At 38.0% G+C, this 26,998-nt stretch overlaps 1 protein-coding gene across 10 annotated transcripts in view; it reads right to left on the bottom strand.

Moving 5' to 3' along the window:
• Positions 1 to 26,998, bottom strand: part of EYA4 (EYA transcriptional coactivator and phosphatase 4) — a 262,796-nt gene that overhangs the window by 140,015 nt on the left and 95,783 nt on the right. The window contains exon 1 of one of the 10 annotated variants that reach the window (XM_019802813.2): positions 506 to 638. The exons of the other annotated variants lie outside the window; for them this stretch is intronic. The gene's annotated coding sequence lies outside the window, so the exon portion shown is untranslated. Of the gene's footprint in view, positions 1 to 505; positions 639 to 26,998 lie in introns of those variants that run through there. 10 annotated transcript variants of the gene reach the window in all.

The raw sequence follows: 26,998 nt of genomic DNA, 5'->3' as shown, positions 1-26,998 counted from the left end.
TATCATTAAGATGACTACATGTGAAATCTAACAAAAAATCCAAATTTAGCACAAAATTTCAAAACAACAAGTACCCAGAAAAGAAAGTCTTTCATTTAAATAGATGGAATTTTTTTAAAAACCCTACAGCACGCATCTATCAGGGAAAACTCCTTGAAGTCAACTATTAATATTTTCTAATGAAATATAATCTATTTGTTACCAATTACTGCTTCACCTGCATTTCTCCTAGCATTAGCATAATGTAATTATGTTTTATGAAGTAAAAACAAAATGCATTTAAAAGTCTCAGCATGGGCAGATTGGAGATTTTCTCTATACTGACCCGCTTGCTCAATTTTATGTACATATTTCTTCTATCATCCTTATGCTAAAACTGAGAAAAATCCAACGAAATAATTTTAATTAACATTTTTCTCTGAGATAGAACGGACTATATATAAACGTATGACACATCATATAATCGTCATTATAATGTTTCAATCAAAAGCTAAATACGACTTACCTCATTTAAAGTCCCAAAACCTGAAACTAATTCCAGTTTTATTTGGAAGTAAGTTTTGTGTGTGCATGAGTGTGTGTGTGTGTGTGTGTGAAGTTCAACAGCCAATAAATTCCACTCTCCAGTATGAGCAGAATGAAACCCGGTTCGAGGATCACACAATACTCTGAAAGGATTTTAGTCTCTAACCAACATCCAGGTAGCCTTAAAAACACCTTGCTCTGGCATGAAACTTCTGGCTCCAGAAGCAGTGTAGTTATTTAGCTTAACTAGGAGGACACCTGGAGAGTAAACACCCTTGGCTCCGGCCAATGGCTTTCCACGCCCTTCTGTTTATAGTAAGATGACTTGCCATCAGAGGTCACCCCCACCAAGAGCGCCTGTCTTTCCGTGGGCATACATGAAACGTACTGCCTTTATCCTGACTTCTAGGCTACTACCCTGCTGTCCTCACAACACACTGGTATAGCAGCTCGGAGTTAAATTCCTGCATTAAATTTTCTAAAATCAAATTTTACTTTCTTTTCTTTTAAAGCAAAATATTCTGTAGAAGAAATACCTCTTGACAAGTTAAGGATTGGTACTCATTTAAAAAAGGATTACATAAGGATTGTTACTCAATGTTCCAAACCAGCATTTTGGTTTTTGTTCCTTTTAGGGTTTTTTTGTTTTGTTTTGTTTTGTTTTTTTGGTTTGAGGAAGAAGTCCTGTAAAATTTTACTTTCAGTATTACATTTCTCCATTAAGTACATTTTCTTCTTCCCTGGAGCACACACACGCATGTATGCTGACAAAGTGGGAAGATAGTTACAGGCATTTTTATTTAATTCATTTTTTATGTATTTTTATTTGAGGTAAACAAAGGGATGATCACAGTTATAAATATTTGCACAGAGCTTATCATTTTATATTAAATGTTTTCTAAAACAAAGCCTTTTTGGTTTACCAAGGAAGAAAAGAGATATGTTAAGTTCTAATAAAATGAAAACGAAGGGCTAAATTCAAGAGATAAGGATAATGCAAAATAAGTCCCATCTCTGGCACTGAAATTCCCCTTCTTTCTCATTTATAAAAAAAGAATTGTTTTCTTTAGAGAAAATGATACTATGAAAGTTTCATCCCTTTGCCCTTTAAAAATCTCGAAAGACTAAGCTCATTTGATAAGTTCCTCCTACAATATTTCAAGTTAGCATTTACAGGCATTATGGGAATTACTGCCTCCAATTTGTCTACATAATTCTGGGATGATTCCTTCCATTTTTCTTGATCTTTATCCAGTGTGGCTCTAAATGCGACAGTGAGGCAAAGCTTTCAAAATAAAGACCGATAGCCAAGGGGTAAACAGCTCCATTTTTGGAGTCATTTTCATTTTCAAGGGAGGAACAGAGTGGAAAGCCATCCCCAGCTTCAGGTTCAGTGGGCACTCCAGCAAGCCCAGTGCCCTCGGGGACTGAAGACGGCGCTGTCTTCTCATAGTGCCGGCTGCTTGCTGTGGCGGCTGGGAAACTAGGTAAGTGTAAATGATACACCTGCAGCTTTTGTTTGGCCCAGGTTTTGATGCCACGACAGAGAGCTGACTGGCTCCATTAGAGTTAATAAAATTTGCTGATCAATTACTTTAGAGACCTCATTTTGACAGAGCCAGTGCTTTGTTCCTAGCATGGCTGGATCGCTGAAAGTAATGTCATCTCTGCAGCCAAAGCTTAAGTACTTAGAACTTCTTGAAGACTGTGGTATAGAGTTTTTTGGGGTTTTTTTAAAGATTTTATTTATTTGACAGAGACACAGTGGGAGAGGGAAAACAAGCAGGGGGAGTGGGAGAGGGAGAAGCAGGCTTCCCGCTGAGCAGGGAGTCCGATGCGGGGCTCGATCCAAGGACCCTGGGTTCCTGACCTGAGCCGAAGGCAGACGTTTAACGACTGAGCCACCCAGGCGCCCCATGTGGTATAGAGTTTTTAATTTCAACAGAATATGCTTCTGAAACGGCTACTTCCTTCAGGGACCGTAAGTCGTTCAACATTTTCTTTCTTTTTTTTTTTTTTTTAAAGATTTTATTTATTTATTTGACACAGAGAGAGAGAGACAGCCAGCGAGAGAGGGAACACAGGCAGGGGGAGTGGGAGAGGAAGAAGCAGGCTTCCAGCCGAGAAGCCTGACGTGGGGCTGGATCCCAGGACTCTGGGATCACGCCCTGAGCCGAAGGCAGACACTTAACGACTGAGCCATCCAGGCGTCCCCGTTCAACATTTTCTAAACACGGAAGAGCTCAAGAAACATTCCTTGAAGCCAAATCTATGTCTGTCCCTGTTACATTAGAGACCCAGTGAACCATACCTGAAACCCTAAGGACAAAATAAGTTCTTCATGAATTAAAGAAAGCTGGCTAGATGGCAATCTTCTTCCCCAAGCTGGGCGTGGGGGGCAGTGAAGAAGAGGGTCAGTGAGCAATGTGCGATGAAAACTTTATAAATAAGGGAACTACGAACATGAAAACAAATGTCATTGGTAGTTACAACTCTTTGAGAGTACAAATAACTACAATCTTTCTGATGAAAAGTGTAATCTTTATCTCAGCTGACATAGGTTATCAAAGCATTCCTAGAAACATAAAAGTAACTGCTGTACCTTTACATTGTTTAAACTAAGGAAGAAAATTACATTGATTTTTTTAATAATATTTATGAACAGATTGTTGAGATGCTCTTCCAGCCCCAATACACAGCTACCAATTAATTACATGAACTGGAACAAAATAGAGTTTATTTACTTCTTTATTTATTTGATAGAGAAAGAGCATACAGGCTGAGGGGGGGGCAGGGCAGAATGAAAGAGAGAGAATCTCAAGCAGACTTCCTGCCAAACACTGAGCCCAACGCAGGGTTCGGGCTCGATCCAAGGACGCCGAGATCATGACCCGAGCCAAATCAAGAGTCAGATACTCAAGGGACTGAGCCCCCAGGGAGCCCCAATCAACTTCTAAGCATCCCTTTCCCTCCTATGAAACAAAGGTTTCCATCTCAGAGAGTCAGCAGTATTTATTTTTTCAATGCAAACCACATATTTTTGAGACTTTATCAAATATGTTTCATTTAACAATAATTGTTTTCATTACCTACACTTAAAATCAAGCAGGTAGCTGTCAGTCAATGCTAATTATTACGAAATGTACCGTAGGTACGACTGAGTTAATAAAATAGCCAAAATCAAAGGACCTCAATATCTTTAAAAGCAAGTAAAGCCGTATTATGGGTAAATGTTTGGTTTCCCTCTTATTTTAAAATATTGAAAATAGCACTTTACTTCCAAAAACTCCCTTTCAGTGATTAAAGTGCTATCAATGAGGACCTCCCCCACGTTCTGAGAGAAGTGAGACTATCACGAACTGCTGATGGTGGATGCGTTCCAGTGGCGACTCGCACAGTGCTGCTGCGCTGGTATCTGTTAAATGCATGACTGTCCTTCAAAGCAATATGCAAACTGAGATGAAATTTAGTCAATCATAACAACTCTAAGGTTTAGTAGAAATCACATAATTTTTTTTTAAAGATCTGTTTATATGAGAGAGAGAGAGAGAGCGGGGCAGGAGGGAACAAGGGGAGGGAGAGAGAGAGAATCTCCAGCAGACTCCCCGCCAAGTGCATAGTGGATGCAGGGCTCAATCCCACAACCCTGAGATCACGACATGAGCCGAAATCAAGAGCTGGATGCTCAACCACCTGAACCACTCAGGTGCCCCTCACATAATTTTTTTTAAATTGCGAAAATAAATCAGGTACTGCAGTTTTATGAGTATGTCCTTCACAATCGCCCTAAATACTCACTCTCCATAAAGTCATAGCACAAAGTAGGTGCTTTTGGGCTCCCTGTTCTTCCTTTCTTCCCTGCTCCATGGCATCATTTTTTGTACATTGTTGAGTCATCTATCAAGTACCCAGCCTCTCCAAAGTTAAAAATACCTCCAGGTTCTTTTATAGCATTTCTTGCCACTTTTCATTAATGTCTGATTCAATATTAAGACAGCTTTGTGAGAAGTTCCATGGCAAGATATTAAAAATCAAGAGATAAGACCGCACCAACATGGGAAAACAAAAGAACACCAAAAGCACAACCACATAAATCTGACAACAACCAAAAAAGCATAAAGAAGGAAGAGAAAAACAATTTAAAATGTCTGTAGGTACAATAAAGTCCTAAATTGCTGGTTTGGAAAAGCCCATATGGAATCAAAACTAAACAGCTACCACAAACTATAACCACCTCCTTAGCTAGGTTACTGATGTGGTATCTATACTAAAATACAAAATCAAATACCTAGGAGCCTATTTTAAAATAAACATTTAGCAAATTATGCCTATGCCATTGTAGAATGCCACTGTAGAATCAATGCAGTAATTACATTTGCCATTTGAATAATCTTCCTTCTTTTTATGGTAAGGCTGTCAAACTCAAGTATATTCAGGAGCCAAGTGGGTAATTTGGAGGAGTGACGCTGGTCAAGCGGAGGTGGGGCTATCCGCAAAATGCATGATTTTCCTTGAACCACTCAAATTCTGTACTTCCTCCCTAGGTAATTCATGTATTTTCAAGTCTTAAATGCCATCTGTATGCTATAGATTCCCAAATTTTCATCACCTCCTGAGATCCATCATCTGGGTTCCAAACTCTCACATTCTCCTAATTTATATCTCTACATAAATATCTCACAGCCATACCAAACTTTAATATGTCCAATGCTAGGCTCTTTACTACTCCACCAATCCAGTCTTTACTGTCCAATATTTTCCATATAAATAAAGCCAGAAACTAGAGTCACTGGGTCCTCCTTTTCCTCAAACTCTGTATCTAAATTCATCTATGCAGCAGAATTAGACCAACCTGAAGAATTAACCTCAATCTTGTTCCCCAGAGTACAAGGCCAAATCAGCTGAACAAATCTCATAAACCATTAGAGTCAACCTTTTGAAAGAGGCCTAGTCTTCAGGTACCCATGAGTCCCACAAGAGGAAATTAGGGCAATTCTTAACATCCTTAACAACCCTGGATAGTGATTTGAGCCTGGGCTAAATACCACCAGGATCAAGGTGGTATTACTAATCACTTTGGCTAAAATCAGGAACAAATTTCATACCACCTTTTCTAATTGGAGACAAAGATAATGGTCCACAGGGCACACAAATAATGAGTCAGTTAATCCTCCACAAACCTTCCCTGAGGGACCAAGAGTAGCTTCATTTTGGAAGGAGCTCCATATTCGGCCCGTGTATGATCTATAGCTCTTAACTACTTAAATGCCTCTTATGACATACCTAAAAGTCTTCTGAACAACAAGCACAGTTCTAAGATGTACATAAATCCCCCAGAAAGAAAGTGGTTTTTGCAACATTTAGGGCCCCACAAGTAGGATCAACATCAGTTGGGGAGATACATGCAGATGGTGCCTCCAATGTGGCTTCTAGGTCAGTTAGTAGGCCTTAAGATTCCCTGTCCAGTGCCAATAACTCAGTCCAGTTTTGGGGACCAGTCAGTTCAATCTCTATTTATCCACACCACTAACTAGTGGCATTTATTTGTCACATGGAATGAATAATAGCTATAGAAACGATGGGGAAGACATCTAAATGTGTTCATATGCTTTTTGCATGAGAAGTGGAGAAGCTGGGCCTCCTTCTGCTGTTGTCAATAGACTCCTTGGTCAGGTAAGGGGAAATGGTACTCAAATCATGTTAGATCCATCTGGCAGGGGACAGCAGAGCCAAAAGTCACTTAAATTTAAGGTACTTCTAACAGTATGGGAAAGCCACACTAGGACAGTTTCCTTCAAGAAGAAGGTTCCAAGAGTGACTAAGAAAGACCAAAAACATCATTAATGTTTATTGGATCACTGTACCTCCCAGGTCTAATGTTTTCTATCCATAGATTCAGTCATTGCCCTTCCCCTATCACCACAAAATCGTGTCATATTCCAGTAGCTACTACTTCACCTTTTTCTAATCATCCCCTACTTACACAGACCTTTCATCCAGAAAGGTCAAGAACAAGAGGACCAAGGCTATTTTTATAAAACTTATAGAGGCCATCAATGGAGATATCAATATCTAGGAAGAATCAACAAGCAGTTTACTCAATCAAGTGATCAATGTCATTATGATCCAGGACATGTCAATCTAATAAGAAATTTCAAGTGGCTGAACCAATATACGTTTGAATCCTCTCTTCCCCATTTTGACCAGGCTGACACCCAGAGGGTATACCAAATGGGATGATCTGGGGTAGCTATTAGGGTAAAAAAAGACTCATCACATCTAGGAATGGTCAGGATGATATCCCAAATCTTCAAAATACAAAATATGATATAACCTCTCACCCCTTCCACTCTTATCATAACTCAGGAAGTGGTCAAGATATGATTCGAACCTGGGGCCAGCTGGATTCAGTAACCAAAGTGTCTTACTAACATAGGTGGCCCAGAGGAGGTCAGAGAGGCAGAGTTATAAATCTTTGGAGTTGATTTTAAGGAGGCTGTTCCAGTGTTCAACCACACAAAATGCTTGTGGATGACAGGGAGCACAGAAGGGTCACTGAACACCTTGCCTATCTACCCTGGCTTCTGTGACAGAAGGCACACCACTGTCAGACTTACCTAGATTAATTTCAAGGGCCATGATGGTATGGCTGACGTTGGCTGACTGGAATAGGCCAGCAAAACCATAACCTGGCAAACTGTCTACAGTGGTGAGGTACCACTGACATCCCGAGAGGGGGTCCAATGCCATCAATCTGCCAGGAATGGTCGGAATAAACCACTGGAAAACATGCCCCTCCCCGTCCCCTTCCCCCCCAGACAAACAGGTCAACTGTTAGCATGAGTCATCAGTTTCCCATGCCAGTCACTCCCCATGGAAACAGAGTGTTTCACCTCCTGCTCAGTCTTTGACTGTGAAATCTGCTGCACGTCCAATTCAGTAATGAATCCAGATCACAATGGCAGAATTCTGGGCATAAACTGAACTAGCAGCTTGATTCTAACTGGTTCTTATCAGAGAACAGGCCCTTACCAGAAACGTCTTCATAAATGACCCTGACGGCTTAACCATTTCCATAGCTTGTGGCCCCCCAGAGGGGGGCAGTTTTTAATCTGCAAGTTGAAAGTTTTTCAAGTGGCAAACCAAACAAAAATACATCATTAGCAACATGCCCAGAGACAGGAAACATGCAACAGGATTCGTCAAAGGGAGTATTGGCCAGCACTGTAAGAACTGCCTTGAATTCTGCACACCGAGCAGAGATCATATCCATTTTCTGCATAGCTGATGGTGAGCCTGAATAATTGCAGCAGCCCAAACCTAAATGAATTAGGTTTCATTTTAGCCAGTCCATCAATGAATGGGGCTCGGGCATTTAAAGGAACCTCCTGTGAGTCAGGAGATGAAGCTTTCCCTAAAGGGAGAGCTGAAACTTTTTCATGTGAAGTTAAGATGCTGCTGGTGTCAGGCCGCTTGCATTCCTGACCATGGCATTTCCACTGGACAACTGAGGCTTGTTGGGCCCTTCCTATGCCATTACTCACTGAGTATGAACTGATATACTCCAAAGTGTGAATATCAGATTGAAAAGTCACATGCCCGGGCCAGGCATTCAGGTTGACTCAAAAGAAGTATACCTGGCATCCATATCAGGGATGTGGTGAGACCAGAAGTGGTACCACTCCATGAAGGTTGCTTCCTTTTGCCAGAGGCTCCAAAGAGCAAAGTCATAGAGACCTGAAGCTCAAAAGAGGTCATGAGGGTTGTGAGGCCCCCAAAATCCTAGCCTCTCTGCACATGCAGCTCTTCAAGATCAGAAGAATCCCCTCTGGATTCCGTAAGTATTCACAGTATAATCATGTAGAATTCAGTAATGGAAACCACAACTAGAAGACATTGAATTGGCCAATGGGACCCGCCAACAAAGTCTGTTAGTTTCCTTCCTCTATTGCAAACCCTGCTCAAGCCACATTAGCTGAATTCAGGTATCCCTTATCTCCACAGATGGGGAGGTTGGTAAATTGGGCACTTGTATCTAACATGTCCATAAAAGTTTATGTTCCTCCCCTCCCCATAGTTTCCTAGCATGTTACATATCTTTTACCCACATTTGGATGGGTAAGTAACAATTTGGTCCTCCAAGATAGAGAACTCAGCCTCAGTACTGTCTTTCTCATTAAAGAAGCTAAAGTTGGGATAGAGGAGTAGGGAAAGATCTAGGGTCACAGAGAAGAAGAATAGCTCCATGTAGTAAATGAGGTGCATTTAATTTCAGCTTCAATTGGCGGCAAGCTCAGGACTCAATCAAACGAACATTTGATGTGTTCAGTTCATGCACTGTTCTGTACTGAGCAGCAAGATCACCATCACTGACATCATCTATTTCAGTTTGGGGAATCCCTAGACTTAGTAGCCATAACCTGTGGTTCTGGCACTTGCTCCCCTTGGTGGACTCAGACTTGATTTGCATAGGAGAGATTGTTTTAGAGTCCATTTTAACTGAAGGCATTTACTTCCCTATGATAACATCTCTAAAGTCCTTTCCCTGTTTTGACATAAGAATTATGAGACTTTTCCAAGGCAAAGGGGATGACTGCAAGAATGTGTCTAGATTTATTGGGTAGTTAACTTTCCAACAGATCATCTTCATCAGCACTCCAAGGCAGCAAGAGCCCCAATACTAGTCAATACCACATCCATAGTTCTCCCCTGGAGCTTTTTGTTTCTGGGAAATCTCCCCAAGGAGGACAAACTTCCATTATAGCAGTTCAGACCCACTTCAAGAATTCTAAGATCTTCCACTCTTTCCTGATGGATCTAAGATTGATATGACAGACTACAGGAGGGATGAGCCATAAAATGGATGAGGTTTTACCATTTTAAACAAGTATTATACACCCCACACCTTCATCTTTCAAGTGAACCACCAAAGTTCTAGTCATTTGCTTGGCTATTACCCATATGGTTTCAAATTTCCCTCATTTCATGCTTAACCCATGAAATTATAAATGTTGTCTGGAGAAGGTCAGAAGCCTCCTCTAGACCAGGATGGGTCATTGTACTACTCGTCACAATGGGGTAGATCTGAAGCTGACCCTGAGATTAATGAGGAAGACCTGAAGCTTAGAATTGGGTTAGGTACAACCAGGATACCTTTCAGCAACTGACTTTGAACCTACTTCCCGGTACTTGGATTACAACCACCTCACTAATTCATCCTCATTAACTGGCAATAAAATTGAGGACTATTTTTTCCCCAACTGACCAAACAAGTTGGTCAATATGTTCACTAATAATGTCTATAGATTTCCCTCAAACCCCTCTGGTTGCCCATGAAGTCCTTATCCTTTCTCTTTAATGAAGCCATGTCTCTATCAGTATCCTCACCTCATCACTAAAACTGCCAAACATTGTGAAGGGTCTGGGGTTTTACACTATTTACAAGCTAATAAGTTAGCCTGTCACAATTTTACAGATGCTGGCAGAATATACATGACTTCTGGGTCAGATTCTAAGGACTCTATACTCACAGCAATAGCAGAAGCCAAAATATCACCATTTTCTTATGACAGTTCCTGAGTAACAATTTCTACAGGGTGATAGGACATCAGGACATGCAATGGGTTGCATTACATCAAAACAAGTGCTTAGGGAACCCAGATCTTTTATAATGGGCAGTAAACATGCTGTCCTTTGCTACAGAGAAATGTGTTCTGTTTTATATGCAAATATTTCCAAGGTAAAATCAACTCAGCAATTAGGAATAATTGTACATCACTGCCTGGTCTACTGAGACAACTAAATGTTGGGAGATACACAGTTTCACTCCCAAACACCTGTCAAACACATACAACTATCTAATACTGAAACCTCACAACTTCTATCAGGAAAAGACTTAAACAAGGGCCAAACAAAAGTCAGACTTTGCTTTCTAATAGTCATAAAAAATATCAAACTCTATACATCTGTGTTCATGGACTCTATTATTGGGACCGTTCTAATGGACTCTTACTCAGAGGCTATTAAATATTATTTTACACATGCCTAAGAAACTAAATACGCTGATTTCTATATTGCAGCTCCTTAAAAAAAGAAAGGAAAAAGAAAAGCCGACATCAAGTTAGAGAGTAACCCAACAGCAGAGAAAACAGAAAACTATGATTCCAATATAAGAATCCAGAAGACATTTATGTAAGAACAACTGGCCTTCCACACTCCAACTGCCTCTTAGGGTTTCACTTCATTAACTGATTGCACAATGATGACTTTGGGCATCAGAAAAATATGAAAATGTTCAGCCAGGAGATTTTCACAGCAGAAAGAGCCCAGGACTAGGTGTCAGAGGCTGGAGCTCTCATCTAACCTACTGGCAAGGTAACCTTGGGCAAGTCATCCTCCTTAACCCTCGGGTCTGTATTTGTCAAAACAAAACAAAACAAAACAGAACAAAACAAAACAAAACAAAACAAAACAAAACAATGTTCTTATGGATCTCAGCTGGTCGCCTTAAGCTCTTTTCTATAATGTGCTTTGTAAACTATACAGTTCTCTAAATCTTAGGTCAGACAATTCTTCTCCATGACACTGTATTCCAGTCACCATGGATTTCTGTCATTTTCTTGAAACCAAAAAAGATCCTTTCTCTTACTGAGGACTTTCATTCACGTTTCCAGTGCCTAGAATGCTTTCCCTCCATTCTCTTAAGACTGGCTTCCTCTCACCCTTCAGATCTCAGCTTAAACTTCACTTTCTCAGAGAGAACTTTCTGGATCACTCAGTCTCAAGCAGTTTTGCCATCCTTTCTTGTAGTGCTCTCTCATTTTCCTTCTTTGCGCTAATCACAATTTGCTTGTGTGTGTTTGTTTTCACCTAACGCCTGTCTCCCTATTAGCTCATGACACTGCAAAAACTGGACCTATATCGTTTTTCCTTCAGTTTATACACAGGGCCTGATGCAGTCCACAGCACAGAAAGGCACTCTACAAAATTCTGTTAAAACTGATGGAATGAATATGTCAGTATAAGGCCATACCATCTGTGCATTTTAAGAAGCAAATACATGTAAAATTATTTTTAGAAAAATGCTCAATCAAAATAGTTCAACCAGAAGAAAAGTTTGACACTTTAAATGGGTAAAAAACTAGGATATCTGAAAAAAAAAGTGCAAATGGATGACTCCTTTCTGCTGTTTCATTTAGAAGTATGACTCTACAGATGTATTTTCCAGTCCAAAAAAAAAAAAAAAAGACAGGGTTTTTTGGAGTCACCTACTCATGTTCTCCTTTGATCTTGTGAGATAGTTATTATCTCAATTTCACAGAGAAAAATATTGAAAATTCAGATATTTAGCAACCTTCTCATGGTCACAACAATAACACTCAAATTCAAATTCAGGTCCTTTGATACAAGTCCAGTTCCCTCCCGTGCACTATGCTACTTCTGCTTTCAAGAAAAGGCTCTGATCAAAGGATTAAGTACAAACATTTTGGTTTCTTACTATCAGATTAGTTTCAGACCAGTGACTTTTGCTGTGTTGAAGCAAGAACTTCAATAAAATTACCACTAAATCAACAGAAGCTATGAAGTTATCAGTGGGGTTCACCTCAGGGTTTGTTTTACGTTTAACATTTGCTTTAATTCAAACCATACTGAGAGGAAAATATTATGTCGTAAGACTTAGTAATACTTCAGGCAAACTGGACCTAATGAGATATATGTAAAAACAGACATAATTATGTATATATACATACACACATACATATAATCATTGGTCCTAAATATAATATATAAACAAATACATGATAAATATACATTTTATAAATTTCATACACATATTATTGTTCCCCAAATAACAATGTCATACCATAGTATGAAATCTGTGGCCCAAGCAAAATTATCAAAAAGACCCTTTTACTCTTGCCTTAATTACAAAACAAAGCACCCCAGTGATAAAGAGCCCCATATTGAGTGAATGCAGAGAAATAAGTATTAATTAGAAAACAGCTGCTTCTGCATAACAGGGTCCCGTGTCTTTGAAAATTACTCAAAATAGTTTAGGTTTTTTGGCATGACATGGATGAGGGGGCTCTGGATTTATGTCAACTTCTGAAATGTACGGGCTAAGTAAGACATGCTGAGAGACACTTTAGAAAGTTATCCGAGTGACTTTTTCAGTTCAAAAATTATCTTACAGTTATAGCAGGTACTATCATTTAATTAGGATGGGAAAGAGGTACCTCTATAAAATTCATTTTCCTACTTTAACATTCAGATATTTCTGCAAAATAGATTTTATGAGAATACTAAAGTCCTCCCTATTTTTTTTTAAGATTTTATTTATTTATTTGAAAGAGAGAGAGATAGCCAGCGAGAGAGGGAACACAAGCAGGGGAAGTGGGAGAGGAAGAAGCAGGCTCCCAGCGTAGCAGGGAGCCCGATGCGGGGCTCGATCCTAGGACTCTGGGATCACGCCCTGAGCCGAAGGCAGACGCTTAATGACTGAGCCACCCAGGTGCCCCTAAGGTCCTCCCTTTTCTTTACTAGAAAATAAAAATGGTTGAGTATATACATATATAGAAGACTAGTTAATTTTTTCTGCTCTTCCATAATAGGAAATAAAATCTTAAAGTAGGATTACCTCCACTCAGAAAGGCTCAATTTAGCCAAAAGAGTAAAAAAATGAGAAATAAGACTACTTAAAAACTACTAAACAAGGGCCGTTACGGGGCACCTGGGTAGCTCAGTCAGTTAAGCATCTGCTTTCTGCTTAGGTCGTGATCCCAGGTCCTGGGATTGAACTCGGCATCAGGCTCCCTTCTCAGCAAGGACAGCCTGCTTCTCCCCCTCCAGCTCCCCTTGCTTATGCGCTCTGTTAAATAAATAAATAAAATCTTTAAAAGAAAAAAGGGGGGCCATTACATGTAGTGTAACTATAAATATACAGAAAAATTTAACTTTTTTAAAAATTAACTTTTAATATATATAATTATTCTTAACCAAGTTTATCATGAATGATGAATGAAAATAACAGTTTCATCCCAATTCGTGGTTTAAATAAATGACTGAGTTTGACTGACAGAAAAATTGCCTGAGTCTAACTGAATGTTTGGAATTAATTTCTCCTAAACTACTCCATTACACATTAGTTCTAAGAATAGATATTTCAGATGGTTACTATGTAGGTATTTACTATATTCTCATACATTTTCCTATTAGTTACTATGATGCTATAATATGATAGAAGCTCTTACATTTTTTTTTCTAGAGAACCAAAATCAAGCTCTTACATTTAAAAAAACTCACTGGATTAACTGATGTTACTCTTTTTTAAAGTTTTTAAAAATTTTTTATTTAAATCCTACTTAGTTCATATATAGTATAATATTGGTTTCAGAAGTAGAATTTAGTGATTCATCACTTTTATATAACACCCAGTGCCTGTCACAACTGCCCTCCTTAATACCCGTCCCCTATTAGCCCATCCCCCCTCCCCTCTAGCAATCATCACTCTCTCTTTAAAACATTCTGAATAATGCTCTGACACTTTGAATGCTAATAGATAGTAGACTAGTCTTCAGTAAGCTCATTTTCAAAACTCTTTCGCATTCATTACACCATTTGGTCTTCATAGTATCAAAATAGCTGACTTTGTAACAACAGTCACTATTTCCAAATCTGAAACTGAGCAGATATCACTATGACCTCAGTGGCAGTCAACTCCCACTATCTTTTGTACAGCTTGCATGGCAACAGCCAGGAACAGTAAATAGCATACAGCACAGAATAAACACTCAGGAAACATTAGCTCATCATTTTCTTCTACTATGACTATGATTAATGCTGGGACTTTTTAATCCACTACAACCACTACTACCCATAACAATAACAATAACTGTTATTATTACTGCTGGTATGTTCAGTTCTGTAGTTAAAGATTACAACTTCACCTCTCCGGAAGTTATACAAAGTTCATTCAAAGATTCAGGTGACATTTTGTTACCGAAGCAGTAACCAAGGATTTATAAAGCATGTGTAACTGTGCCTCTAATACTACCTACATTATAAAGTTATGATGGCTGCAATCTTCATAGAAAATATTATTGTGTGTGGGTTACTTAGATTAAGCTATGATTTAGGTGTTGTAAGCATTCCATGAAAAAAATGTAACAGGGGGGTGACTTTTTTTTTTTTAAACAAGCTTTATTATTATTTTTTTAAAAGATTTTATTTATTTATTCGACAGAGATAGAGACAGCCAGCGAGAGAGGGAACACAAGCAGGGGGAGTGGGAGAGGACTAAGCAGGATCATAGCAGAGGAGTCTGATGTGGGGCTCGATCCCATAATGCCGGGATCACGCCCTGAGATGCTTAACTGCTGTGCCACCCAGGCGCCCCAGGGGGGGTGACTTTCTTATCAGAAAACCCACATTTTGAAGCTACTAAGTCTTCTGTTATCTGTATATTCATCAAAAGTAACATTCTGAAAATGAGAATATTTAATGTCAGAAGTAGGTTTTCACTGATGAAAACAGTAGCCTCTTGACTAGCACTGTGAATGTGAACAATGAGACGAGATTAAAACCTTGAGGACACAGATGAGAATAAAACTATTCAAGATTAAGTGTTCACTAAAACATTTTAGCAACACTTCCCACACTTGCATAAATTGAGTATAAAAATCAGAGACTCCTGCAGCCTTCACTTTTAAGATGTCTTTGGCTAGCTCTTTGAGCAATCCACAACTGAATCATGAAACACAGAAGATTCTGGTTGCCTGATACTGGCCAATAAGGTGAGAGAATCCTGATTTTGGAATTTTGACATTTGTATCAACTGAAGCTTCCAGGCGAGGTGGTGGTCACAACACCTAAAAAGACATAAAGCTAGAACTTCTCTGAGCCTATAGAATGAGCTATAGGAGGTTTTTGTGTGTGTGCTTGCTTGCTAATAAACATTCAATACATTTTTATATAGGAGGAAGAATCTGGATGAGACTTCACTCATTTTTTTACCCAGGAGAAAGGTTTGGAAGGAAGAGTGGATAACCTTCACTCATCTCAACATTAACTATCTAACAGAAGTAAAGAATTAGAATTTCATAATATACCCTACATGGAAGGGCAGGCACACTCACACACCAGTGCTCTTGCCTGGCAAGAAGTTAGAAATAGGATACCGGTTAACAGATGGTTGAGAAATTTTATGTAAATAGAGGAATGACTCAATAGTAATAATAATAATTATTATTATTATATTATTTTTACTATTCAGGAAAAGTCTCTCCATTGTTATAGAAATAAACATTCTCTGCATAACATATGGTCATAATTTTTTTAAATCATGTGAAATTTATTCAAAGTAGAGAAAATACTACCCACAGTGAGACTTTTATTATAATACACGCTTGCTTTCATTGGTAATAAACTATGAACTTACTATCATTCGAACTTGTACACACACGTCTGAAGTATCTTTGGTGTTGGGACAGCAGGATTATCAACTTTTCACAATTACCGACCGTGATATTTTATGCTGACATGTGGAGCTTCGTTAGCGTATTAAATTTGTTGGTTTAGCTACGGGTGACTGATTTCCCAACTTTCATTCCACCCTGTAAGGCTCTTCCTTTTATTAAACCTGGCTTCGACTTCATCTCTCTTTCTTTCTCCTTTCAGTGTGGCTGCAAGTCTGGCCCCGTGATCATAATGTTTTGTAAATTAAATCAGCTGGTATGCTCATTATAGGTATCCAAATGTTTTCTTTTCCATTTATTTTCATTTCTGTTTACTGATGAAACAATATTAAAGAAAATTTTAAAAGAAAAAAATATTCCCACTATTCCATCAGAAAAACTATTGACATTATGCGATTTTTCTATATTCCTTTTAAGATATCTTCCACATTATCTATGTTATATTACTTTTCTATGTATATATATTTAAACCATCTATGTAAAAGATGTGAAATAAATACCACAAATTATAATGCACATGAAGCTACTGCATAGTTTCCTTCATGTAATATTAAGTACTTCATTTAAAAATATTTCTATGTCATTTCATTCTTACATTTTTAAACTCCAGACTATTCATCATAATAAAAAGAAAACCTCAGAACAAACTTCCTTTTGAATAAGAGATGATGGGTCATTCCCATGGCAGCCATTGAATTGTGAGATTATTTTGTTTTACCAATTTTAGCCAAATTAGATCACATTTTATACACAAACCAATGCTTAAAGTGGATAAACTATTGAAACTATAGGCCTAATTGCAATTCTTTTTAGCAACAAAAATATAGATACAAATCAAATGTACATTTAGGAAGTATTTGGCTTTGGGTGAGAATGATGTGTCAATGTAGGTTTGTCACTTTTTATCAAATGTGTCACTGTGGCATGGATAATGTTGGAGGCTATGCATATGTAGGGATAGGGAGAATATGAGGACTTTATACGCACTCCGTTTTGCTGTAAACCTACTCTAAAAAATAAACTACAGATACTCTAAAAAATAAAGTTTATTAACTAAAAAAAATTGGCAGCCTTCAAAAAGATGAAGCTGTAAGGTTTCTGAGATTTAAAGAAATTAGATCTATAGTTCAAGAACAAACACCAAGTAATAAAGTAGGGATTCAATAAATACTACTTACTCTTCTGTTATTTTTTTTCTTTAACATAGCATTAAATCTTGCCATTTCTTGCTTTAAAGTCTTCTTCATGATTGGTTTAAAAAATAATCTAGGATGGGTGAGGGGACTAGGCAGAAGGTACAGACAGACAAATTTGGTATTCTTTTATTAACTATTAAGGATGGATGATGAGTATAAGAATTCATTAAGGCCCTTTCTCTACTTTTGTAATTGACAAAATTTTCCATAAAAAATATTGTTTTAAAAAAATATCTCACATGGACATCCATTTCTGACCATGTTAAAGAACTTGTATCAGACTTTCCCCACCTCCCCATAATAAAACTAGAAATCCAGATAAGATGTATAAAATGGTTGGTTTTAGACATTAGATAAAATCATCAGAGTAATGCAGCAAAGGAAGGAAATAAAGTGAGCACTACAATGATAACAGTTTTCTGTCTAGAGTCACTTTCTGGATTGTAAGGCAGGGAGGGGATACCTTAGATAAGAAATCAGCTATCAGAGTTCTGGAAGGCTAAGAAGCCCGAAATTCATGGGGCAGGGCACTGGGAATAACAGAGCTATGCAGGCAGAGAGCTCTAGAAATTTGCATGGTGCCCCTTTACATAGTTGCTGAACTAAATTGTACACACATGAGGTTGAAACTCCACATGACAATGAAAAAAATGACCAAAAATGACCAAAAAAATGACCAAAAAAAATGACCAACGAACTCTACTCCTGACAATATGCAGCGTTTACAGAGAATTAGAAGACATTTGCACTCCATCCAGCTGGTGTGGAAAGACCTCAGTGAATGTCTGGGAGATTATGATGAGACCCTGAAAGTTTATGCCTTAATGGTAAAGCAAAACTAACACTAGATTAGGGCTACACTGGACTCACCTAACAACACTTAAAAACAAGCTCTAAAATTCAAGCTGACTTGGAAGTTAATTAGTGGCTTTCTAAAACAGGGTTTAACACTCCATACAGGAAGACAATAAAATCCGGATACCCAGCAACGTAACGTTATGTTCAGCATCCCATAAGATGTTACCTGCCGTGCAAAGAAAATATAACCAGGAGAAAAATCAGTCATTAAAAATATAGGCAGAAGTATCAAAGACAATATAATTTGGAGAAATTGATATTAAAACCATTATCATAAACATGCTTGAAAATTTAAATGGAAAAAATGAATAGAATAAAAAAATGAATTGTGTAAAAAATAATGAAATGGAACTTCTCAAGCTAAAAACACGGTATTTAAAATGGAAATAAAATCACTGAATTAGAGTAACAGGAGATTTGGCCCTGAAATAGAAAAGATCAGCAAAGTTGGGGACATAGCAAACTAAGACACAGAAAGAAAAAGAAATATTAAAAAGAAAAAAAACAAGAAAGAACAGAGACAGAAGGGCTTGCGGGGAAATATTTAGCAATCAAACACATGTATAATTGAGGTCGGAGGCAGCAAAAAAGTGTTTGCATAAAAATGTCAAAACAGTAACTGCTCTTTAAATGATACCTTTAATCACAATCTGGGAGAAAATATTACCAATACCTGCATTTGACAAAAGACTTGCCTCCTGAATGTATAAAGAAGTCTTACCACCCCAAAATAAGAAGTCCAGTAATAAATGGGCAAAGGAGCTAACCAGACATGTCACACACACACAAAAGATAGACAGTGGTCAATGCCACGTGAAATGATCCTCAACATCATTACCACCAGGGAACTGCTTATGAAAAGTACAAGGAGATGTCACTACACACCCACCAGGAAAGCTAAAATTCGCAAGACAACACGAGTGTTGGTGAGAAGATGGGACATGTGGAATTCTTAGACATCGTTGGTAAGAACGTAAGATGGTAAAACCGTTTCGGAAAATAGTTTGGCAGATTCGTAGAAGTGCAAATAGACATTTACTGTATGACCTCCCAATTCTACTCCCAACTAAGCATTTACCCAAGAAAAACAAAACCATAAATCCTCACAAGGACTTGTATATGAATGTTCATAGCTTCTCCATCATAGACCCCAAAACCTGCAAACAACCTAAATGCTCACCAGCTGCTGAGTGAATAAACAATGTGGTAACGCCACACAGTCAGATATCATGCCAGCAATGAAAAGAACAAATTACTGATGCCCACAAGAATTTGGGGAAGCACCAAAGCATCAGGCTGAGAGAAAGAAGTCAAACAAAAAGATACCACACTGTCTGCATGCATTCCCATGAAATTCTAGAAAAAGTACAACTAATCTATAGTTACAAGAAGATCAATGGCTGCCTGGGCCTGGGGACAGGGGGATTTACTGATTACAAAGAGGAACAAGGAACTTCTTGGAGTGAAAGAAGTGTCTGATGTCTTGATTATGGTGGCAGTTACAGGGCTGTACACATGTGTCACGACATCCCAAACGTTATATTTAAAATGCACACACTTTATTGTAGGTAACTTGTATCTCAATAAATTGGATTTTTTAAAAATCTCCTTCAGATTCAGTCCTTCTCTATGACACTTCTCTCCACCTGCACAATGACAATCCTAGTCCGAAACAGTATAATTTGTCTTCTTTGCTGTTGCAGAAGCCTTCTCCATGCTCGCCCTTTTTTTTTTTAAGATTTTATTTATTTATTCGACAGAGATAGAGACAGCCAGCGAGAAAGGGAACACAAGCAGGGGGAGTGGGAGAGGAAGAAGCAGGCTCATAGCGGAGGAGCCTGATGTGGGGCTTGATCCCATAACGCCGGGATCACACCCTGAGCCGAAGGCAGACGCTTAACCGCTGTGCCACCCAGGCGCCTCTCGCCCTTTTTTTGAACAGAAAACGAGAGTGGTTTAAAACACTGTTCTACAAACTGCAGGATGTGACTCTTTACTGGGTCATAACATTGAAACCAGAATTGTTTTATGCAAGGAATAGAAATATCAGAGTTTCCTGTGCACAATAAAATATACTTTCATAAAACTTAAAAGAGTGTGTGTGTGGGGTGTGTGTATGTATTGGGTAGCTATGCAAAATATTTCTTTCTTTTTTTTTTAAAGATTATTTATTTGACAGAGAGAGAGACAGCCAGAGAGGGAGGGAACACACGCAGGGGGAAGGGGAGAGGAAGAAGCAGGCTCCCAGTGGAGGAGCCTGATGTGGGACTCGACCCCATTACACCGGGTTCACACCCTGAGCCGAAGGCAGAAGCTTAATGACTGAGCCACCCAGGAGCCCGTATGCAAAATATTTCTGACTATATGTCTAAACTGAAAAAAAAAATGGTCTCTGCTACAAATACAAAGTAGATTATGCTTAAAACTATCCAACGCCTCCCTACTTACTGGTCTTCACATAAAAGCCAAACTCTACACTGTGGGATCTAAGGTCACCTTTATAATTACATTCTAACAAACATGGCCCCTCCCTACTTCCCCAACCTGGCCTTCCTTGGCTTTCTCCTTCACTCGCTGCACTCTGGCCCATCATCCTGTTTGCTGCTCCCCAAACTCAGTAAGCTCCTTTCTGCTTTCCAGTTTCTTCACTTATGTCCCATTGTCTAGAAGCTCTTCCCCAGATTTCTAAATGGTTCTTTTTCTTGTCAGTTTGGCCTCTGCTCAGACGTCACCATCTCAAAGATACCTTCATTAACTACTCTGTAAATCAGCCACGACCCCTAGGCTAGCGCTCTACCAGAGCATTTTGTTTTCCATCTTTATAGCACTTACTTCTATGGAAAATTAGCCTCTTCCTAGTTAATCTAATGACTATCTGTCACCCTCTTCCCTCAAAATGGATTGGAAGTTTCCTATGAAGATGTACTTTCTTAACCTTCTGGTTGGACACAGCCCCCACCACTCTGTACTGCTTTCCACCCAAAGCCTTTCACATGCTGACATTATTACCTGGGTCTCAACGCACCTCATTTTGGCATACACTCAAAAGTACTAGCTATTGGAATAAGAGACTAGCACTAATTTGTAAATATTACCAAATAAAGATTAAGTTCCTAATAATATTTAAACACGTTCATTCACTCATTCATTCGTTCACCCATTCATACAAATTAGCCCACTAAATGTTTATTGAGTGCCTAATACGTGTCTCCCTAAAAGGGATAAGGAAGTAAGTCATGGAGATATTTGACCTGTAAGTTCCTAGGCAGGGGATAAAGTGCACGGGCCCTGAAGGCGGTGTCCTGGTGTATTCAAAGACCACAACCTGCTAATTTGGCTAGAGTACAATACCGAGAAAAACAAAAGTAGGAGGTAATCAACCTGGCAACCAAGGGCCTGATCAATCATGCAGAGCCTTTTAGGCCACTGTCGGATTGTGACTTTGGTGCTGAGTGAGACTGGCAGCCAGTAGAAGGTTTAAATAGAGGAATGACCTGAGCTGACTTAAGTTTTAAAATGCTCACTTTGGGCTACGAAAGAATATGCCCTGGAAGACAAGCGAGGAGGCTACTACAACCACACAGATGGAGATGAAGCCCCCCTGGGCCAGGCCTCATAGAGATAAATACACTGGAAGCTGATCACCTGGTTATATTTTAAAGGTAGAGACAATAGTATTGCTAATGGATCCGATGTCTCCAGAGCAGGGAAAAGGTGAAGGCTGGAGTTAAAATGTGTGAATCTTCATTATCAAAATGGTATTTAAAATACAGGGACTGGATAAATTGACCATGAGCAAATACCTAATGTGGAAAGATAAGAGAGACGAGGAAAAGAGTGCCCATTACATGTATCTGAAGGTTTCCATTCATATCATGTGTAAGCAAGAGTGGTACTAGAACCTGGTATCACTGACTGTTAAAGGTGGAAGACACTGAAAATATCCCCTGCCAAATGAGGAAACTTAGTGCTAGAGAACGAAGTGACTTTGTTGCAGTCGCCCAACTAGTTACGGCAGAGCCCGAACGTGAACAGGGCCCACATGACCATCTGCGCTACTCGTGCCTATACGATAGGTCTCTCACGGCAACATTTAAACACCATCATCAAACAGAAGAAGAAGTCTCTAATCTGGAGTAGGAAATCCACACTGAATATTTATTGAATGAATATAAAGTTATGACCAGTCCATAAAGCACAGATTTCTCTCAAAGCCTAGAAGCCCCCATGAAAAGCAACACAGAGGTTCTAGAATCAGATGTCCTCAGTTCACTAGATAGGCACATGACCTTGGACAAGTTCTTTCACTCTGTGTCTCAGTGTCATCATCTCTAAAATGAGCATACAATCATTACCTATGTGTCGAGTCCTGGGCATTAAATAGGATAATCTATGCAAAATGCTGACAACAAGGCTTGGTGTAGAGTAATTCAGCCTGGCAAGATGAAAATCCACACTCAGCCACCCTTGAGTTATGTGACTGGGGGCAAACTACAGCCCCATCACTGTAAAATGGGCATGATAAAGTGGATAGAAGACAGAATAAAGTCAGTTATGCAAAGGATTTAGTTTCTAGTGACAGAGGAATCACCCAAAAATATTAGCCATTATTCTGAGAAAAGGATAGCTAAGGAACTATACAAATAATCAGAAAAGAGATAATTCTAGAATAACCTGACTATAATTTTGAGTCCACAAGGTTTCTAACCATGAGATTTTTAAAATTTTATCAATTGTAATTGATCTGAGTAAGCGTTCCTCTAATACTAATTTCAGTTATTTATTTCTACTCTTTTGAAAGCCCAAACTATACACTCTCTAAGTATATGGTAAGAAAGACAATGCAACTACCCCTTGGGAGGAAATCTATATTAAATTTTAGTGCAAAGTCTGACCAAAATTAAAATTGTTCAAACCTATAATTAAAAAAAATAAACTTCATACCTCTGGAGCACACTGGAAACATAACCTAGAAAGCTCACAAGACAAACAGATGAAAGCAAGCAATCATTTCTCTGAAGCAGTTTCCTCTCCAAATTACTAAGCCTGACACAGTCCCCACAGATGGGCTTTGGTGAGTACATTCAACTGAGGAAGGAGGGAACAAGGGAAGCTTTTGCCAACCAGGTAATCTATACCCTCAAAGCTCCTTGCTGGTCTGTATATTACCAAACCTTTCATTCCAGGTAACCAGGGTTGGAGTAACTCTGAATTAGAAATACCCTTTCTCTAAAGATGTCCTTACCTTCTCTTAAGCATTACATATCGTACAGAAGTAAATAGTAAAGTACGTTTCAGAATGCCCTGAAAATTGAGGGATGATATGATGAATAGACTATTTTTATTACAGAATCACTTTTCTTATAACTGAACTAGACAAATACACATTTTACTTACAATTATTCTCAATTTTAAGTATTAAAGATACAACTAAAATATGATCTAAAAATGGGTACATTGCCTCTTGTTACTGAAACAGATGATGAAATAGGAAAACCTAGTCAATCAATCATCTCTTTACAATATGCTGTTTGCATTCCATTTTCAGTTGTTTTATAAAAACAAATAATTTAAACATTTTAAGGAATTTATATAATTTTGCTCCCAATATTAATATCATCAGAACTGAGAAACTTACTGGCTTACCTCCTAAAAATATCATTAATGGATAATAAGACTGATAATCAACAAAGTCGATAAGATATCTTCGGAAGTTAAAAGTTGAATACACAGGTTTTGGACTTACATTTTTAGTCAAAAATACTTGAGTAATGGGGCGCTTGGGTGGCTCCGTGGTTAAGCGTCCCATCCAACTCTTGGTTTCGGCTTAAGTCATGATCTCAGGATCATGGGATAGAATTGAGCTCCAAGTTGGACTGGAATCTTCTTGTCCCTCTCCCTCCGCTCCTCCCCCCACCTCTTTCTCTCTCTCTTTCTCTCTCTCAAATAAATACATAAAATCCTAAAAAAAAAAAAAAATAGTAAATCTCCATTTACGTGTGTGTCTTTACACAGATATATAGGTCATATTTAGTATCCATATTCCTCGTAAGATTGTGGAAAAGTTTATAGTTTGTTAAAAGAAATTGGCCAAATAATCCATGCTACAAAATAAAACTTCTCATAAGACCCAAGTGGCAAAGTCTACATCTCATCTTTGCCGTTTCATTTCCCTGTAATAACTGCAGTAAACTATAAGCAAACTATATAGAAAAATCATGCTTGATGGTTTTCTTTCTTCCACAAAATAACTTTGTACATCTTTTCTTTTAAACCATTAAATCTATTATTCATTTTTAAAAGCTAGATTAGATCACAGTTCTGTATATACACATACTTATGAAAACAGCATGTCAATAGCCAACAATCTTACCTAATTAAAGAAACTTGGAGGAATATCCAGCCTTTTTTTCAGAAGTAATACAGTTTATTTCCAAAATGGAAGCCATCTATTTAACCAGATTAAATAAAAAGGAGAAAAACCCAAGGAATCTGTGGTATTTCTTGGACATAAGCCAATAAGTTTCTCAGTGCTGATGATATTGACACATGGCATAATATTACATAATTGCCATAAAAGTTTTATATCATTCATGTTATTATAAAACAAGTGAAAATGCATGAGTAAAAGGAAGAGAAGCCACTTTGATATGATTAAAAAAATATTTATCAAAATCCACAATTGGTTATGTATACATGCACATTTATATGTAATACTATATTGAAATATATTTCATTTATATAATTTATAAATGTATATATAGAAACATATATATGATATTTAACAAATGCCATCTCATTTAAATATCAGCTTCGTCTAAAGGCAGTTTTCTTCTTTAACTGGTTTACTATCTAAAAGTGATCTTTCAAAGTATAAATGCAACCAAATCAGACTGTAAAACTAACCCAAAATCTTGACCAATCAGATAAGATTGATATAATAAGTTTATATAGTCATAAGCAAAAGCAAACATCTCAAAAAACTGAAACATAGCTGTAAACCCTTAAGTTTGTCAAACTGCATTTTTAAAAAATCAAAAAACATCAGAAATGTTTTCAAAAGTAAAAAGGGCATGAACATCCCTTGTTACACATACTTGAAATCACAAGGTCCTAGATCAACTCCAGTATAGAAACCAAGGACCCGAGATAAGTCAGATAGGTCATGTAATCACGGGCCTGGGTCTCCTGACTTCCAGCTCAATGCCCTTGGCATATAACTGTGCCTAACATTAATCAGCGGTCAACACATGCTTAAGTCTTTTCCTGTAATGCTCTGCTTCGCTACCTTCATCTCTATCCACACTGAATGAAGAATCTCCTGTTCTCTCTTCTCATCACAAGAACAGCAGGTGACTTTTATATCAGAGTATGACAAACAAGGCCAAAGTAATGATTTCTTTAATAGTGAATAAAATTCACTGATAAATAAATGGCTATCAAACTTTAAAACTTTGGGAACAATATTTTTCTGATAAGAAAATAAACTTTGTAAATATAAGAGTCCATAATATTTTATTTCCTACCCTGTAATAAGAAAATATAAAGTGTGGACACTTTCTTACTAAATGTAAGTATGTGTAAGTATTTATGAAAAATATAGTTCTCCTTTAAATACCACATTCTTCCTTTTTTATTTTGAAATAGCAACCACTATCTCAAATAAGAAAATAAATATATAAATATTTTATAAATGGCAAAATGCTGTGTTATTATCATTAGTCTTTGTTAAGTCTATTAAAGTAAAGGCATCAGAATACAATTAAGTAACCTGTGTATGGTGGGGGGAGGGGTGGAAAGCTAAGTGCTGGTGGTGGAGGTGGAGGGACTGTTGGGCTAGGGTGGGGCTAGTTGCTAGGGAATGAGACCAATACCCACCTGGACACCTGCTGAAACTGAGTCCCACTGTAGGACCAAGGTCTAGATGAGAAAACCAAAATGCAGAAAGAGGGCTGAGACCCAAGGAAGGCAGAGTAGGGACAAAGTAAATGAGTATACAAGTAGGAAATGAAAACCACTAACAGATCTAAAGTAAAAGACAAGTCACAGACCCATCCCAATAAATCCAATTCAACTGAGGAGTCATATGCAGGAACAGTATCTGCTAACGTGTACAGTTTTGTTCTGACGGATCTCTTCACAATTGAGTTTTTGTTGGGTTAGCTTAAGGTCAAGCTCTTCTTAAAGTGGCCCACTCCTTCATTCCCCAAGGTATCTGGCACGTTATCTAGAACAGTTCATGAAACATTTCAAAGATCAATTTACTCTCTACCTCCTGAGAAGAAACTTACAAAACCAATAAATCAAAGAACTCAAAATAGCCATTGATCTGTAAGCTGTCATTATTTATGGGAAATGTTCATTCTCCATAACTTACAAAATAAATGACACACAAATTAATTCTATCAAAGTCTTAAAGATCAATAAGACAAACAGAGATAATAGCATTCAGAATACAGAACTATTAGTATAGTGCACAACTAGGAATCAAGTCTGTACCATATTAACGATATACCAGCATTGAAATGTAAGATAATTTTTGCCATTAAAACAAATCAGTGAACTGTTTAGTTTATATCAAAACCTCCTTGATGATTCAGATATACTGAATAAAGATTTCATAAATTCCAAATTCTCTTGCCAATACCTATTTACCCTAGCCAGACCCAAATAGAAAAATGCCAAGGAATTATATTAAGAAGGGTAAGTTCAACATATGCCTTAAGTCAAGTTCAGAAAGATATTAGAAACCACATGTGTAACAGTGGGTACCTTAAAATGGACAGCAGCAACGTACCTTGTTCTCAGATAATCATGGGTTATAAAGGACCTAAATTTAGATGCTTATGACAAAACAGTCATTCCTTGCCCCTTGATTTGCCTGCTGACCTCTATTTTTCTCCCTTTGCCCCTCTTGGGTCCATACAATTTGAGACTTAGCACATT

This window comes from Ailuropoda melanoleuca, chromosome 10 (assembly GCF_002007445.2).
Source record: "Ailuropoda melanoleuca isolate Jingjing chromosome 10, ASM200744v2, whole genome shotgun sequence".
In the NCBI taxonomy this organism is placed as follows: domain Eukaryota; kingdom Metazoa; phylum Chordata; class Mammalia; order Carnivora; family Ursidae; genus Ailuropoda; species Ailuropoda melanoleuca.
The sequence above is the reverse complement of the archived record's forward strand: the minus strand, read 5'-3'. Positions and strand labels throughout refer to the sequence as shown.